General features: G+C 41.6%; 1 pseudogene; it reads left to right on the top strand.

The window, feature by feature from the left end:
- Positions 1-10,862: 10,862 nt before the first annotated feature.
- On the top strand, positions 10,863-11,065 carry LOC130889987 (small nucleolar RNA U3; annotated as a pseudogene).
- The last annotated feature ends 5,412 nt before the right edge of the window (positions 11,066-16,477 follow it).

Below are 16,477 nucleotides of genomic sequence, written 5' to 3'. Positions count from 1 at the left end.
TCTTTAATCACTAATCAAGATAGTGTTCTGGGGCTGGTAAGATGGCACAGGGCTAAGTGCACAGAGGACCTAGGTTTGATTCCTAGTACCCACATGGTGGCTCACAACAGTCTGTAACTCCAGTCTCAGAGGATCTGGTGCCCTCTTCTGGCCTCTGTGGGCACTGCGAACAGGTGGTTCACAGACACACTCAGGTAAAATACTTGTACACTTATTTTTCTCGTACACTTTCTTTAAAACCTAAAAACAAACAAAAACTGACTTAAGGTCCCATTTGCAGCTCAGGCTGGCCCCAGTCTACGGTCTTCCCTCCACCTCCCAAGTGCTAGGTTTACAGGTAAATGCCACACACACCCAACAGTGGGTTTTCTTGAAATTGATGTCCTGACCATAAGTGTGACAGGATTTGGAGATGGGCCTGTGGAAAGAAATCAGGGTTAAATGAGGTCATGGGGGGTTGGAATGGGTAGCTATGGTAGGGTTAGTACTCCTGAAAGACAAAGAGACAAAGAGCCAGCGAGAGTAATTGTGCTCACTCGCCCTCTCTCTCTCTCTCTCTGTGTGTGTGTGTGCGTGCGTGCACAAGCACATTTAGAAACAGAAGAATGAATGAGAAGGCAGTCGTCTAGAAGCCAAGAAGAGGCCCTCACCAGAGCATGACCATGCTCCCTGGTCTCAGGTTTGCAGCCTCTTCAACTGTGGGAAATGTCCTGTTATATAAGCCATGGCCTTTGGACAGGAAACCTGGTGGTATAGGAAACACTGTAATGGGGAAGGAAACAAAGATACTGGAGAGGAAAAGCAGATAACCCAACTGGTATGAGTTAATTTACTCACTCATTCAACAAATATCTCTTAAGAACCTAGTATGGAGTAGATATTTGCGGTAAACGCACTCACAAGTCAGACAGATGTTGTCCCTATTGACCCAGAGATCACAAGTAAACAAATTCAACTCAATGAAAAAGTTCAGGGTGACACATGGGCTCACAGTAAGACCACTTAAGGGCCCACTCAGTGGAAAGAGTGCTTACCCAGGCCACAGTAAGTCCTAGGTTGGAGCCCCAGAGACAAGTAAAATTGGGTGTAGTGATACACACCTATAACCCCAGATCTAGGAAGGTGGAAGAGGTTCAAGATCAACTTGAACCTGCCTTCAAAATAGCAAAGACTAAGAGGGTCGTGGTAGTGCACACCTTTAATCCCAGTACTGAGGCAGAGGCAAGTGGATCTTGGTGAGTTCAAGGCCAGCCTGGTGTACATAGGAAGTTCCAGGGCAGCCAAGACAACATACTAAGACCCTACCTCGAAAGGAGAGAAAAAACAGCACTGCATAGTGTACACGCCTTTAATCCCACCACCCGAGAAGCAGAGGCGGGTGGATCTCAGTGAGTTTGAGGCCAGCCTGGTCTACAGAGCAAGTGCCAGGACAGCCATTTTTTATACAGAGAAACCCTGCCTCAAAAGAGAGAGAGAGAGAGAGAGAGAGAGAGAGAGAGAGAGAGAGAGGGAGGGAGGGAGGGAGGGAGGGAGGGAGGGAGGGAGGGAGGGAGAGAAAAAAGAAAACAGCATTGAAAGCACTGCCTTGCTGTTTCCCTGTCACCATGATGTCATCCTCTAGGTGCTACTGATGGCTTTCTTTCTTACTATCCTCCTCTCTCTACCTCCTCCCTCTCCCTCTTTCTCTCCCTCCCCCTCGTCTCTCTCTCTCTTTCTTCTCTTTCTCTCCCTCCCCCTCGTCTCTCTCTCTCTCTCTTTCTTCTTTCCTTGCGCTCTTTCTTTTCAGATAAGAAGTTGCCTCCCACAATCATCAGAAATGTGGCCTCCCCTGAGACTAGCTGCTTCCTCTTTGTCTTTGGGTGCCAAGACCTCCACATCTCTCACCAGAGCACCTCAATAGTTCCTGACTGGCTCCTCTGCCTCTGCTCCTGCCTCCCTACTAACCTGTCAATCCAGAGCCAGACCAGTACGTGCAGCAAAGCATACCATTCCTCTTGTGGCCTCCATGTGATTGAACACATACTCCTCCCCTTGGCCCTCACAGCTGTGCCTGCAGCCCCACCTCATACCTCTTCCTTCCCTGCTCCCTGGGCCCTGCCATCCATATATGTACATACATGCATGCGTGCATGCACACATATATACATAATTCATACATACCTTTTCTTTATGGAATGCTCCAAGTATTGGCTGCTCAAGCGGATGTTCCTGAGACCTTTGTTGGTGTCCTCTTCTCAGAAAGCTGTGCCCATGCTTTCTTTCCGAATGGCAACTCTACCACACCTCTGTGTTTTGCCTTCATTGCATGACAATATCTGAAGTTTATTCCTGTTACATTTGTGCATATAATGGCTGCTTCCAGACTCTCCATCTCATATTACCAACAGATCAGCGTGGCTAAGGTAATTTCATGTGATGGTGTGTTGGGGGCTGCAGATCCCTGGACCCTTGACTTTCTTTGCCCACCTCAGACCCTTTGCCTGCTGGAGTGAACAACTTGTTTTCCTGTGCCTGCAGCTGCTCTGAGCACGAGACCCTCATGAGTTCCTGATGGCAGGAGAGTGGTTTCTGGTGGGTTTTACAGCTGAAAATCCCAGGAGCTGGGGCATGGCTATCAGTTAAGGATCCCTATATAAGCTTCCCTGGAGCACAATAAAGTTGGCATTCTTGTTTCAAGAATGACCCGTGTCCCCGTCTGTCTGTGTGCATATGTGTTTAAATCTCCAGCCCAGTTCCCTGCTCGTGCACTGTCCTGTAGTACAGGTGCTACAATGGTGACAATGTCCCATACCTGTGCTGTCCACTGTGACATGATTTGGGGTAGCTACGGAGTACTCCAAAAACAACAGATGTGACCACAGAATGAACTTTCATTTGGGTTTTAGTTTAAGAAGTTGAAATGTAAAGAGTTGTATGTGGCTGAGAGTTAGTACCTGTGGTAGTTTGAATAAAAGTGGCCCCTTAGGCACTTAGGGAGTGGCACTATCAGGAGATGTGGCCTTGTTGAAGGAAGTATGTCGCTGGGGGTGGGCTTTGAGGCTTCAAATGTTCAAGCCAGGTCCCGTGTCACTCTCTCTTCCTGCTGCCTGAGGATCCAGATATAGAACTCTCAGCTCCTTCTCCAGCACCGAGTCTGCCTGCATGCATGCTGCCATAATTCCAACCATGATAATGAACTAAGCCTCTGAACTGTAAGTGAGCCCAATTAAAGGCTTTCTTCTATAAGTGTTGCCATGGTCGTGGTGTCTCTTCACAGCAATAAAAACTGTAAGACAGTGACCTAGCAGACACACCATAAGAATACAAGGAGGCACAGGCGTGTATCCTGTTCAACAATACCTGACATGTACCATACGGTTGAAAGGCATGTCCAAGCTGCACAAATACCAACAAGTGATACCCATGGGACTTCTACTTGGGTCTCTTCCCCACTGTCACTAAAGGCACTGCACCCCCACATCACCATCAGCCCCCAGAGTTTGCTGCCCTGACTTTAGGTATTGGGCAGAAGCACCAGGTGCCAGGCGGCAGAGTCAATCACTCCCTCCACTGCACGCCATTCGGAGCCCAACGCCCCCCCACCCCCGTGAGGAGGTGGCTGGTAATGAGGCCTTACCAGGCTCCGGTAAATACCGCAGCTGCTTCCTATCCAGTCATCTGGGCTTTATGGAATGTGGAAATGGCTGGGCCTCTAAATCCATGGGAATTGTCTATCCTTCTCCTCCTCCCCTCTGTGTAATGTTGGGAGGCAGGAGGAGGCAGAATAAGTCAGTGTCAGGTCAAGAGGCTGAATTCAATTAAAATGGTTTTTGGACTCAATCGCTTTAGGAAATGAAATCAGCATCAGACTGAATAAATAATTTTTTTTTTTGCAAGTTAGGGTCCCTCCTGGATTCTCTTTAAGCAGAAAGATAATTCAGAACAGACATTAAATCCAGTTTTCTGTCTGCCCTGTGAGGATTGGGCCATCTACATAATCCCACAGCTCTAAGACCAAGTTCCCCAGCACCACCACCTCTCCAAAAGCCCTAAGCGATGCCTGAGAAAGAGTAAGGCCCAGAGGATTCTAGAAAGAACCTTATGGAACTTTGCCCAGGGGTACACAGGAAACGGATAAACACGGACACTTCAAGGTATCCACCAAGACCGAGAATCCCACAGAGTGTGGAGGCAACTGGTTAAGAGACAGGACCAACTGAGCTCATCTCCACAAAACTGGCTCAGAAGTTGTACTTCCCAGAGAAGCTGGGTCTTGCTGCTGGCGATAAACATAGGAAGGGGTACAGTGTTGAGGAAGGGAAGGGAACTCCTGAGCCTATCCCAAGAGGCCAGGGTGCTCTTCTGAGGGAGTAACAATAGTTAAATGTGACTACTCTCTTTTCTGTGGTGCAGCTCTAGGAAGTGCCTGTGATGTGATCTAGGGTCCCACAGCAAAGCAGCTCCCCCTCGGGGCTAGGTTTTTCCTTGGGTTTTATTTTAAGGGACTGAAATGTGAAGAACCTCGGTATGTGCACTGAACAGAGCCCCTCCACCATGGTCAGGAGGAAGGAACCAGTGGTGCTTCCCCTCTACAACAACGCCTGCTGTATAGCAGGCTTCAGATGAGCATTTGGATGGGGAAGTGTTTTGATGCAGTGGGGATGGGGCACACACCAAGATGCTGTACGGACGGTGCCCCTGGGTATCAGGAGCACTGAAAGGTATAAGGTAGCACTTAGGAAGCCCCGACGATGCACAAGCTTCCACACAAAGCCATTTGTAATATAATCTCAGTGAATCCCCCCCAACAGTTCAAAGAGAAAAAGTGAGGGGTGGGCTCTGAGAGGCGAAGTCGCATGCCACACTGGAGAGGCATGTGGAAAGCTGAGGTGGCCACTAGCCAACACGGAGCGAGGACCTGAGGGCCTCCTTCCAACAGCCTAAAGAAGGTGTGTCCTATCAAAAACCAGACGTCATCTTAGGAAGGAACTGGCCGTGGGCTGAACTGTGTCCCCACAAACCAAACCCATATGATGGGTTTGTAGTGGATATAATGATGTTTGTAGAGGTAGGTAGGGGTCTCAGGGTAGGATTAGTGTCCTTAGAGAACCAAAAAGATAGTTCTCAAATTGTGTTATATCAAAACATCTGCAGGGCCTCTTAACTTATTTCTAAACCCCATATTATTAAGAGACCGGGAACTGGGATTTTGTATAACAGGAACTTTACATATCTAGGTTCTGCTGAAGTTGCCAGTCTGGATATCAGACTTTGAGAACTGATATTAAAACAAACAAATAAACAAACCAAACAAAACAAAACACAAAAACCAAGAGGGCTGAAAAGGTGGATCTGTGGGTCCAGAACCGGCCATGCATGTACAGGAACATGAGAGAGAATCCCTAGAACCCATGTAAAGCCATTTACAGAAGCACACATCTGAACTCTCGAGACTCCTATCACGAGATGATAGGCAAGCGCAGGAGAATTCCGGGAAGCTGTGGACCAGCTACCCCGGTATGCACAACAGTGAACAAACAATGTGGATGATGAAGACTGACGTGGAACTTGTCCTGTGACCCCCACATGGACTCTGGGGTGTTGTGAGATATTTGATTATACTCTGGAAAGATATGCCACTGTGATTGCTGTTGTAATATGGACGGCGGGGCTGCGTCCCCGGCACCCAGCCGCCCGCATGGCTAGCTTATGCCCCCAAATAATTACACGGAAACTGTATTCTTTTGAACACTGCCTGGTCCATTAGTTCCAGCCTCTTATTGGCTAGCTCTTACTTATTGATCTAACCCATTTCTAATATTTTGTGTAGTACCACGAGCTGGCTTACCAGGAAAGATCTTAACCTGCATCTGTCTGGAGTGGGAGAATCATGGCGACTCCTAACTCGGCTTCTTTCTCCCAGCATTCTGTTCTGTCTACTCCGCCTACCTAATTTTCTGTCCTATTAAAGGGGCCAAGACAGTTTCTTTATTACTTAACCAATGAAACAACAGATAGAAAGATGACCCACCTCCAGCTTTAATAAAAAAGCTAAATGTACAGTCGTTAGACAGGAGGTATAGCAGGGACTTCTGGGAAGAAGAAAGGTGGGGTCACCAGACAGCAGCAAAGGAAGCAGGATAGGCAATACAGAGTAAAGGTAACCAAGCCACATATAAGAATGTAGATTAAAAGACATGGGTTAATTTAAGTTATAAGAGCTATTTAGAAACAAGTCTAAGCTAAGGCTAAACTTTCATAATTAATAAGTCTCCATGCCATTTTTTTGTGAGCTGGTGGCCCAAAGAAAACTCTGTCTACAAATGGCATCCGAAGTGGAAGCTTGAGTTTTCAAACACAGGGCCTGAGAAAGCAAAAAATAAGTTCTGGACAAGGAGCCAGATGGAGCCTTCTAGTCCTTCAGTCTCTCAGGCGGACTGGTACCTGGTGGCATACAGAGGCATGGCTACCAGCTGCGGGTAGAGTCACCCACTAGCGCCAGTGCCATGTGCTAAGCTGAACCGGGCATGTGGCTGACATAGCAGTTCAAGATTTGTTTTACGGCCGGGCGGTGGTGGCGCACGCCTTTAATCCCAGCACTCGGGAGGCAGAGGCAGGCGGATCTCTGGGAGTTCGAGGCCAGCCTGGTCTACAAGAGCTAGTTCTGGGACAAGGCACCAAAGCTACAGAGAAACCCTGTCTCGAAAAAAAAAAAAAAAAGATTTGTTTTACGTGATCGGCGAACATTGTAGATGCTTAATAAAGACACATCCAGACAAAAGAAAAAAAACTAAACAGGTTACAGTGTGTTTAAAAAATGTGCATAGGCTTTTAAAAAAAGACAATGGGTATAGACAATCATAGAAAAAATAGTTTATAAATAATAGGATAAATTTTTTAAAGAGAGAATAAAATAATATGAAAAGATAAGCCATGTAAAGATGGAAAATACACAGAGAATCTGGAATCTATATGATATTGTGTTAATTTTGAATTTTTTGAATACTAATGAACATCAAAATGACAGTTGCTGAGAAACATTGGATTGTGGAAAGGACTGCTGAATTAAACCAGCGTACATACTTTAGGAAAGCCTTAACTTTAATGGAAGTCAAAAAATGTATTGCTTTGGGGAGGAGATTATTCTTTTGTTTGCACAAAAAAAACGAATGGTTGTGGATTTGTTTAAGGTTAAAGAGGATCAGGTATTGGAGGAGACCCCCTGAAAATCCTGGCTACAGACGTAAAGAAAATCACCTAAAAAATTACAAGACATGTGATGTACATTTTACCTCCTCAAACCTAAAACTAAAAACCCTTTTTGGCTGACTTGTATATAATACACAGTCCACACTTGTGTTAAAATGCCTTTAAAGTTGGTGTGTCTTCAGAACAAGGGGACCGGACACAAATGAAACCAGCCCAAGTGATCCAGCCTCTCAGAGTGCCTCCGCTGTAGTTTCCTCAGAGTTCTACATGCAGGACAGCTTCAGGCTGTTGACTGAGATGCTCCAGCCTCACAGACTACTCCAGACAGACTTCAGACAAGCCCTACATTTTTCCCACCCCACCAAAACTAGACAACAGTTGTTCTCTCAGGATTTGATCATTATCTCAAGTTTTTCAGAATCCTTCAAAAACTCCATCACCCCCAGACAACAGTAAGCAGTGTAGAGAACATGATGCCCATATTCCCAAGAGGTGGGATGGGGTGGGTGGTTTTTGATCATTCAGTGGGTCACACATGGGTTCCCATAGTTACTGGTCATGGTCAGGGAGAAAGCTGAACAAATGAGATTAGATTAAAGGCTCTCTTTCTGAAGGAAAAAGGGGAATATAAAAATGATTGGATAAAAGTGTGGGTTGTTGAGTCTACTTTTGAACTACCACTAGTCTCAAATACTTTATACTGGTATGGAATTTTATATATTGTTATAAATTTAAGGTTATTTTTGTTATGCTGTATATATGTCCATTGGAACTGTACCTGACGGTACAGCAGTGCCTGACAAGTACCATGTAGTTGAAACCCATGTCCAACAACTCCACATTTTTATTATTTGTAGTTTTCTGTAATGATTTCTAGCTGTTGCAAAGAGAAGTTCTCTTGTTGAGGGGCAAGTACAATACTTACAATGGGTTCAAGGACAAATCTTTAGAATGTAGTTAGGAACTGTGCTGATTTAATAAAGTGATGGTTGTAGGTTTTTCTCCAAGCCCCATGACTTCACCGGCCCTGGGTAGTTGTCTAGATTTCCAGTACCAGGTGTGATTTCCCTCTTACCGAGCAGGGCTTAAGTCCAGCTAGAGAACTGCTGGTTACAGCCGAGGTATACATGCCACTACTGCGCCCTGCACAACATGCTGGTCATTGTTGTGCTTCACAGACATCACAGCTGGGTAGGAATGTTGGCTGCTTCCCTCATTTAGAAGCTTGCAATGGTACCTTCTGGTACTATGAAAGTTGGCTCTCAGAGGGAGGCTTTCAAATCCGTTCCAGCTCAGGGACCTCTGGACCCTACATCTAAAGTACATGGTGTTCTTCATCATTAGGAATTTGCCTTAAACCTCTGGGGAGCAACCAAGGGCAATAACAATAGTTTGTAATGTTTTGTGATGGGGAAACTCTATCAACCAATCACATCTAGTTAAGGCGTGGCTACCTGGGGCCCAGGAAGAAAAGCTGGGAGGACCCAGATGCCTGCGCTCTGAGTGGCAGATAGGAAGTAGGACCTCCCGCTCTTGTAGCATGAGTTTCCCCTTATAACCATTAAAATATAATTGTGATTCTTGAGCTGGCCTAGTTATTTAACGGACCGATCTAATTCGCAACAGTTTTGGAAGCCTCTTAGACAACCCTGACCAACACTCAAAAGAGGGATTCCGTATGTCTAGTATTGGGGTTTTTGGTATTAGAGAGAGCATTGTAGACCCAGATACAAAAATTCCATTTAAACTATATATGTAATGTATATTTTATACAGAATTATGCATATTATCGGTTTTAATGATGTTTTTAATGCCATATATTACTATGTGATATTTAATGTTGATAATAAAAGTGTATGTGCTAGCTGGACATGATGGCTCTTGCCTTTAATCCTAGCTCTAGGGAGGCAGAGGTAGGTGGATCTCTGTGAGTTTGAGGCCAGCCTGGTCTACCTAGTGAGTTCCAAGACAGCTAGAGCTATATAGAGAGAACTTGTCTCCCCTAGCACACACCAAAAAAAAAGTGTATGTGTTTTATAATCAATTTAAAATACATGAGTAAGGGACTGGAGAAATGACTCAGTGGTTAAGAGCACTGGAAGCTCTTCCAGAGGTCCTGAGTTCAATTCCCAGCAACATGGTGGCTCACAACCATCTAAAGTGAGATCTGGTGCCCTCTTCTGTCATAAAGTTGATAGAGCACTCATATGCATAAAATAAATCTTTAAAAAAGTATAGGTAAAAAGTATGTAAATATTATTACAGAAGTGAAAGTTAATCCTTAGATGCATGTGTATCAAAGTCAGTCCTATTGCATGTAAAATTAAAATTCAGACGAAACTAGCCCATAGTGACGCAAACAAGACTGCTATGGAGATAGAAGGGTCCACCAAAAAGGGTCATAGGGAATAATGGCTAAGAGAAATGCTTACCTGGATGAGCCTAGTCATCCCTCTGGTCCTATAGAAACTAATCAAATTGTACAAACTATACATTTTTCTATGTGAAATTTAACTCATTAGAAAAAGCCACTGTAGTCAGCAGAAGTGTCACATACGCACAGCATAGATATCACAGTCCACACATCTGTGTGACAGCTATAGCTCTAAGTACGCAAAATTGCCATACACAGAAGAGCGCTGACCAGATGTTAGCATAGTAACTGGAAACCGAGGTTTTCCACTAATAAAACTTCATCTCTATTTTTGTTGATATAGTATTATTTGAGCAGTGATTTGTGTGTGTGCATGCACATTTTTTTAAGATTCAACACCTTTTTGTTAATGCTGCTGGCATTTTGTGCTACTGTTCCAGGAAACTCTACACTTCTGACATCAATAATTGCAGAAAACAAAAGCAAAGGATTGACAGGGGGAATAAAGGGTGATATGCCACCCAGGGCCTCCTTTGTTTTGTTTTGTTTTGTTATTATTGCTGTTGTTGCTGATGCATTTGGACTAAAACCCTCATTTTCCCAAATATCTCAACTGTTGACTGTCAGGAGTTGCCAATTCCAGCTCCCCTCAACTCAAGCATATCCCTGAATCCAAGCAAGTTGAATGGCCTGGGGGATAGAACCTCCCTCAGCAGCCTCTTTCAAATGACTGCCAAAGAGAAGACTCAAACTCTGGCTTTGGGTGATACTGAAGGACCATCCCACTGTCAGAAAATCCTGTGGGACCAGCAGTCAGCTGCACTCACACACTCAGAGGCGTCTTTGCTGACAGCAGTCCCATGAACCTGCACACACATCTCTAACATGGAGATGAGAATCCAGTGTAGGATATTGGTGCCCCTACTGAGAACAAGTAGCCATTTCTTAGGGTTGGCTTTCTGCTGCATGACTGGCCTAGCTAACAAGCTGAAAGAATGCTGAAGCCAAAACATGACAGCTAAGGAGAAAAAGCATAGGCACTGCAATGTATGGGTAATTTTATTCTTCTGCCCCGCCTCCTGGAACTTAAATCCGTAGAAGATGAGTTATGAAAGACTATATGCAGCTGAAGAGATGAATGGCTCAGCAGTTAAGAGCACTGGCTGTTCCTCCAATGGACCTGACTTCAATTTCCAGACCAGAATGTGGCACCTTCTGGCCTCTGGGCACTCTATGCACATGGTGCACATCATGCAGGCAAAACACCCATACACATAAAAAATAATAATTTCAAAAAGAAAAGCTATACTTAAGGAGTATTTCTGTTGTTACTACAGAAGTTTCCCTGACCTTATAGAATACTTGAAACCATGGAAAGGAAACACAGTATTCTTTTCTGAGTATAGCCACTGTTGATGTCGCTTTGTTACACTGGCTACATGCCATTGATGAGTATCCTTCTCTTCCTGTAGGAGAACAAGAAGAAGATGCCACGTGAGTGGTTTTTTTCAATCTTGAGAGGAAAACATATCTTAAGAGTAGCCAACATTATACTAAACAGGGAAAGCATGTATATGTAGCATGATTAATAAAAACTCAGAGACAGATATTGGGGTTCAGCCTAAAGGCCAGAAAAGCAAACAGTCAGCCACAGGCTCTTACCTCTACCTCAGTCTGAAATGGTGATCCTGCCTCTAGGAATCCTCTGAATGAGATTGAGCCTGAGAGCTGTCTCCTCCCATTTTATATTCCTGTCTAGGGTTGGGATTAAAGGTGCACACCACTGGGATTAAAGGCATACACCACTACTGCCCAGTTTCTATGGCAAACTAGTGTGGCTACTGGGATTAAAGGTGTGTGTCTCCACTGCCTGGTCTAGAAGGTTGACCAGTGAAGGTTGTTTTACTCTCTGATCTTCAGGAAAGCTTTATTTATTAAAATACAAAGGAAATACCACAATTTCCACTTCTTTTCTACAATAAAAAGACTATAACTAATATAATAAAACTATATGCAATAAGTACAATGACTATATGCAATATATATAGGCAATAAATACATCAACAACATCTAGTCCATTTGCATTTGACAAATTCAGAGAAAATACTCTGAATCTATCCTATCTTGGTGGGTCCAAAGTCTTGTACCTAATTTACTTTCTATCATAACTTGCTTTCTGCTTCAAATAAACAAGGAAAACTCTAACTATCTAGTCTTCAACTCCCTTAGAGACCCAAGAAGGAAATAATATTAACAGAGTAAGCAGGAAGTACAACCAAGCAATTTCCAAAAAAAAATGTGAGAAATGACAGAAACAGCTGGCTGCCTGGACAGTCACCCAAAGTTCCTCTGTAATGTTGGGGCATCTATCTTCAGCCTTCAGGCCTAGCATATCCAATAGGCCTTTCTGTGAAGCAGGATATTCTGAAGGACTATTCCTTTTCGTCTTGACAATGTTTGGCTGTCACTTTCTTTGGTATTCCACTTGCCCAATTAAGACAGCAAACTGCCAGAGTCAAGGTAAGGACTTTTGCCACAAAGAAAGTAAAATGTGAAGTTTCTTCAGTGCCCATTTTCTTCTCTGAAGTAGATTGGTGCTGCCAAGACAGACATGTCTCACTGTCATAAAAAGAGCCTCTGTTATTAAAACATCTTAACTGGCGTATTCTGTAGATCTCTGAAGTGTTTCAAGATGACCTGTCTATCTAAAATATATCTTTACTTGACTTTGAAAACATACCTATTGTGACTACAAGTCCAACTATAATAGGTGACTAATTACTAACCTGCATTTTCTTATTATCCTAAAGAGTTGATAATAATAACTTTCAAAGACTAGAAATTTGCATTATATTAGTAAATGAGTTGTATAGGTACAATACCTTGAACAATATTAGAAACATATGTATAGTATGTTTTAACAAAATTGATCTCAAATTTGTATCAATATACAAAATTTGTATACAATATACATTTCAATCCAATGTAAAACATTTAAAATTAATGTTGCTTTTTAAAAATAAATTCAATAATTTACCCTTTTATATTGCTATATCTATATCCTCCCTTTTTTCTTTTCAGAGTAGATTCAATAATCTACCCTTTTATCCTATCATATCTATATTCCCTATTTTTCTTTTCAAAACAAGAACCTTGAATCTGATTTCCTTTGTTTAGCTTTTTTCCTGACCATTACCAATAATAACTAGTAACCAATACCCCTAAACAATGGCAAATATCCATAATCCATTCAACAAACAAAAACTGCCCACCCCACCTCTTGGGAATGTGGGTGTTGTGCTCTTAAATTTACTTCCTGCTGTTTGGAGACAACAGTATATTTAAGGGATCCTGAAAAGAAAACATTTTTGGTTAGTTGTCAAGTCCTGAGAGAGGTAGCTTTATCTTTTGTTGTTCAGTCTCTGCATAATGGGAAAGTGCAGTGCTTGTCTCAAGTCCTGGCTAGAGTAGTCTATTAGGTTGGATCATCTCGGGTAGCCACCTCAAAATTGTCCTGAGCAGTTTGAAGTCCAAAGATGATCTTTAGGTGGTGTTTTGCAGCTTAGTGGTGCTATCATAGTCATGGAGGAATCATTGTTGCGGGACCCCATCCTCCTTATGGATACTTCAAAGGTCACTGTTAGGCGTGCTCATGGTTCACCGCAAAAAAAACGAAAACGATAGAGACTCAAACCCAAAATCATGTACAGGAAGGTAGATGAAACCTTTTTCTAGAATTAATTAGTACTCTATATGACCATTAATATTGTGACAAAAAGTTATACATACATACACACACATATTTATCTATATCTATACCTATATCTATATCAATATATACCTTAAGAATCTTTACCTTAAGAAAAGCTGTTAAGGGGTCAATATAAAACCAAATATTATAAGATTAGTAGCAATAAAATAGTCCTTAAATATTTGTTCCTCTTCTGTTCCATATCAGGCGGCTCTTCTGACATGAGACAGAGATTTTGGATAATACTTTAATAAACATGCTTGGGTTTAGAGAAGGAGAGAGCCACCTCCAACTCCAAAGTCAACTTTGATTTTTAAGTGAGTCATGACTACCATTATACTGAGAAGCAAGGAGATATGTATATTTAGGTAGTGAGATTTTACCCTGCAGAGAATATTGGTATCATAAGTCAGATTTTTCTTTGCTTGGTGATTCTTTCTGGATAGCTATCTTTTCTTCTTTAGCTGTCTAGATATCCAAGGTCTACTGACTTTATAAAGATGGGCACTTTCTATTTTTCTGCAAAGACAAGAACAGAACCCTGCCCCAACCCTTGTGAGGTTTCCTTCAACTTGTAGGATTGCCACCTCGTGGATGAGCTGTCTTTTCTCTTTATCAAGAGGTTTCTCCTTTTCAAGCCGAATTTTTATTAATTTTGATAGTATTCATAGCTTTTCTTCCCCTGTGAAAACAAGAGCAAAGCCCCTTCCCCAACATATCACATTTTCTGGTTTCCATTCTGAGGTCAACACATCCTTAAAGTACACTGGCTGATTTAATTCAGAAGTTTTTTCTATTGTCCGTTGTCTCTTTGAAGCTGTTGCTCCTTCCTCATTGGCATTAAGAAAATTCAAGGTTAATTAAGCATTACTCAATCTTTTTCTGGGATCTTTATCAGCCCTTTCTATTTATTTAACATATCCTTTATAGTTCGATTTGATCTTTCTATAACTGCCTGACTTGCGGGATTGTTTGGTGTACCTGTAATATGCTTTATATTATAATGAGCAAAACACTGTTTCATTTTCTTGGAGACACATGCTGAAGCATTGGCTGTTTTTATTTCTTCAGGTATACCCATGGCCATAACTTCTAATAAATGTGTGATTGATTACTGAATCAGTCTTTTCCACACTCAAAGCAGTTGCCCATTGAAAACTTGAGTTGGTATCAATAGAGTAGTGTACATATTTTCCAAATTCTACAAAATGAAACACATCCACCTGCCAGATTTCATTACTTTGAGTACCTTTTGGGTTACTTCCTTCAGGTGGTGGTGTTTGGGTGTATAAAGAACAAGTAGGACATCTTACAATTTCCTTGGCTTGTTGCCAAGTGATGGAAAAGTCCTTTTTAAAACCTTTGCTACTGACATGATTTTTTTTATGAAGCACACTTCCAATCAATAATTTATCAATTTCCGCATTACCTTGTGCTAGAGGACAAGGCAGACCCATATGGGATTGAATGTGCGTTATACATATGAGAAGAAGACTATTCCTGATTATATCTTGTACTTGAATAAATAATAAAATCAATTCTGTATCATCTGGTATAAATTCGGAGGTTTCAATATGCAAAACAACTCTTTCTGCATATTGTAAATTGCTAACTATGTTGGGAGGTTCTTTAAAATCCCTTAGTACCATGAGAATAGCATATAATTCTGACTTTTGGACAGGATCATAAGGGCTTTCTTCTACTTTACTTAAATTTTCTGATTTGTAACCTGCCTTTCCTGATTTATTTGCACCAGTATAGAATGTAGGGGCTCCAGTTATTGGTGTGTCCCATACAATGTGAGGAAGGATCCAGCTAGTTCTCTTTATAAGTCAAATTCTCTCACTTTTGGATAGTTGCTATTAATCTCTTCCAAAAAAATTGCTACAAGCTCTTTGCCAGGGTTTGCTTTCTTCCCATAATTTGTCAATTTCATCATTAGTGAATGGTACTACAATTTCTCCTGGGTCTTTTCCTGATAATTGACAAAATGTCAATTTTTCTGTTATAATCCAGAGATCTTTTCCATAGAAGTTTTAAATTTTTTACTTGGTTTATGTGGTAAAACGATCCATTCTAAGTTAATTTCTTCACTCTGCATTAAAATTCATGCAGGGAATGGTTGGAGGATTATATGACCAAAATGCAATTAAGATTCAGATCCACATGTGCCTCCTATAATTTCTCTTCAATCAAAGTCAATTCCCTCTCAGCTTCAGCTGATAATTCCCTGGGACTGTTTAAGTCCTTGTTACCACCTAAGGTTTTGTTTAAAATAATCAGGTCATCAGGTTCTATCCCAATAGTGGGCAGTAGATGGAAAATATCACCTAGCAATCTTTGGAAGTCATTAAGAGTAGGCAATTGATCTCTCCTAATTTGCACCTTTTGAGGTCTAATTTTATACACTTATTTTATAGCCTAAATAATTAATAAAATCTCCTCTTTGTACTTTTTCAGGAGCAACTTGTAATTTCCAACAAGGCAAAACTTTCTTTACTTCTTCAAACATTCTTTTTAATGTATCTTTATTTGAATCGGGTAGCAAAATGTCATCCAAGTAATAGCAAACTATAGATTGAGGAAATTGCTTAGGTATCATTTCCAATAGATGACTTACAAAATATTGGTACAGGGTGGGGCTATTTAATATTCCCTGTGAGAGAATCTTCTATTGATATCTTTTAGCAGGCTGAGAATTATTATAAGTAGGCACCGTGAAGGCAAATTTTTCTCTGTATTTTTCTTATAAAGGTATAGTGAAGAAACAATCTTTTAAACCAATAACTAGAAAAGGCCATCCTTTAGGCAATAGGGAAGGTAAAGGAATTCCAGATTGTAGAGAGTCTATTGGCTGAATCACCTTAATAGCTCTTAGATCTGTTACCATTATCCATTTTCTAGATTCCTTTTTAACAACAGGAATAATTATTTATTATAATTATTATAATAAATATTCTGAATATCTAGTTGCTCCTCTACCAGCTGTTCTAAAGCCTGAAATTTCTCTTTTGTTAAAGGTTATTGCTTAACCCATATAGGTTTCTTAGTTAAGCATTTTAAAGGTAGATCCATTGGTACATCTGAGAATTCACCAGTTAATGTACTTTGTTTTTGTACAGCCTGAATGGTCAGTGACTATTTTTTATAGTGCCTTATAATAT

This window comes from Chionomys nivalis, chromosome 1 (genome assembly GCF_950005125.1).
Source record: "Chionomys nivalis chromosome 1, mChiNiv1.1, whole genome shotgun sequence".
Taxonomy (NCBI): domain Eukaryota; kingdom Metazoa; phylum Chordata; class Mammalia; order Rodentia; family Cricetidae; genus Chionomys; species Chionomys nivalis.
Note: the sequence above shows the minus strand (reverse complement) of the source record. Positions and strands in the feature narration are given on the sequence as shown.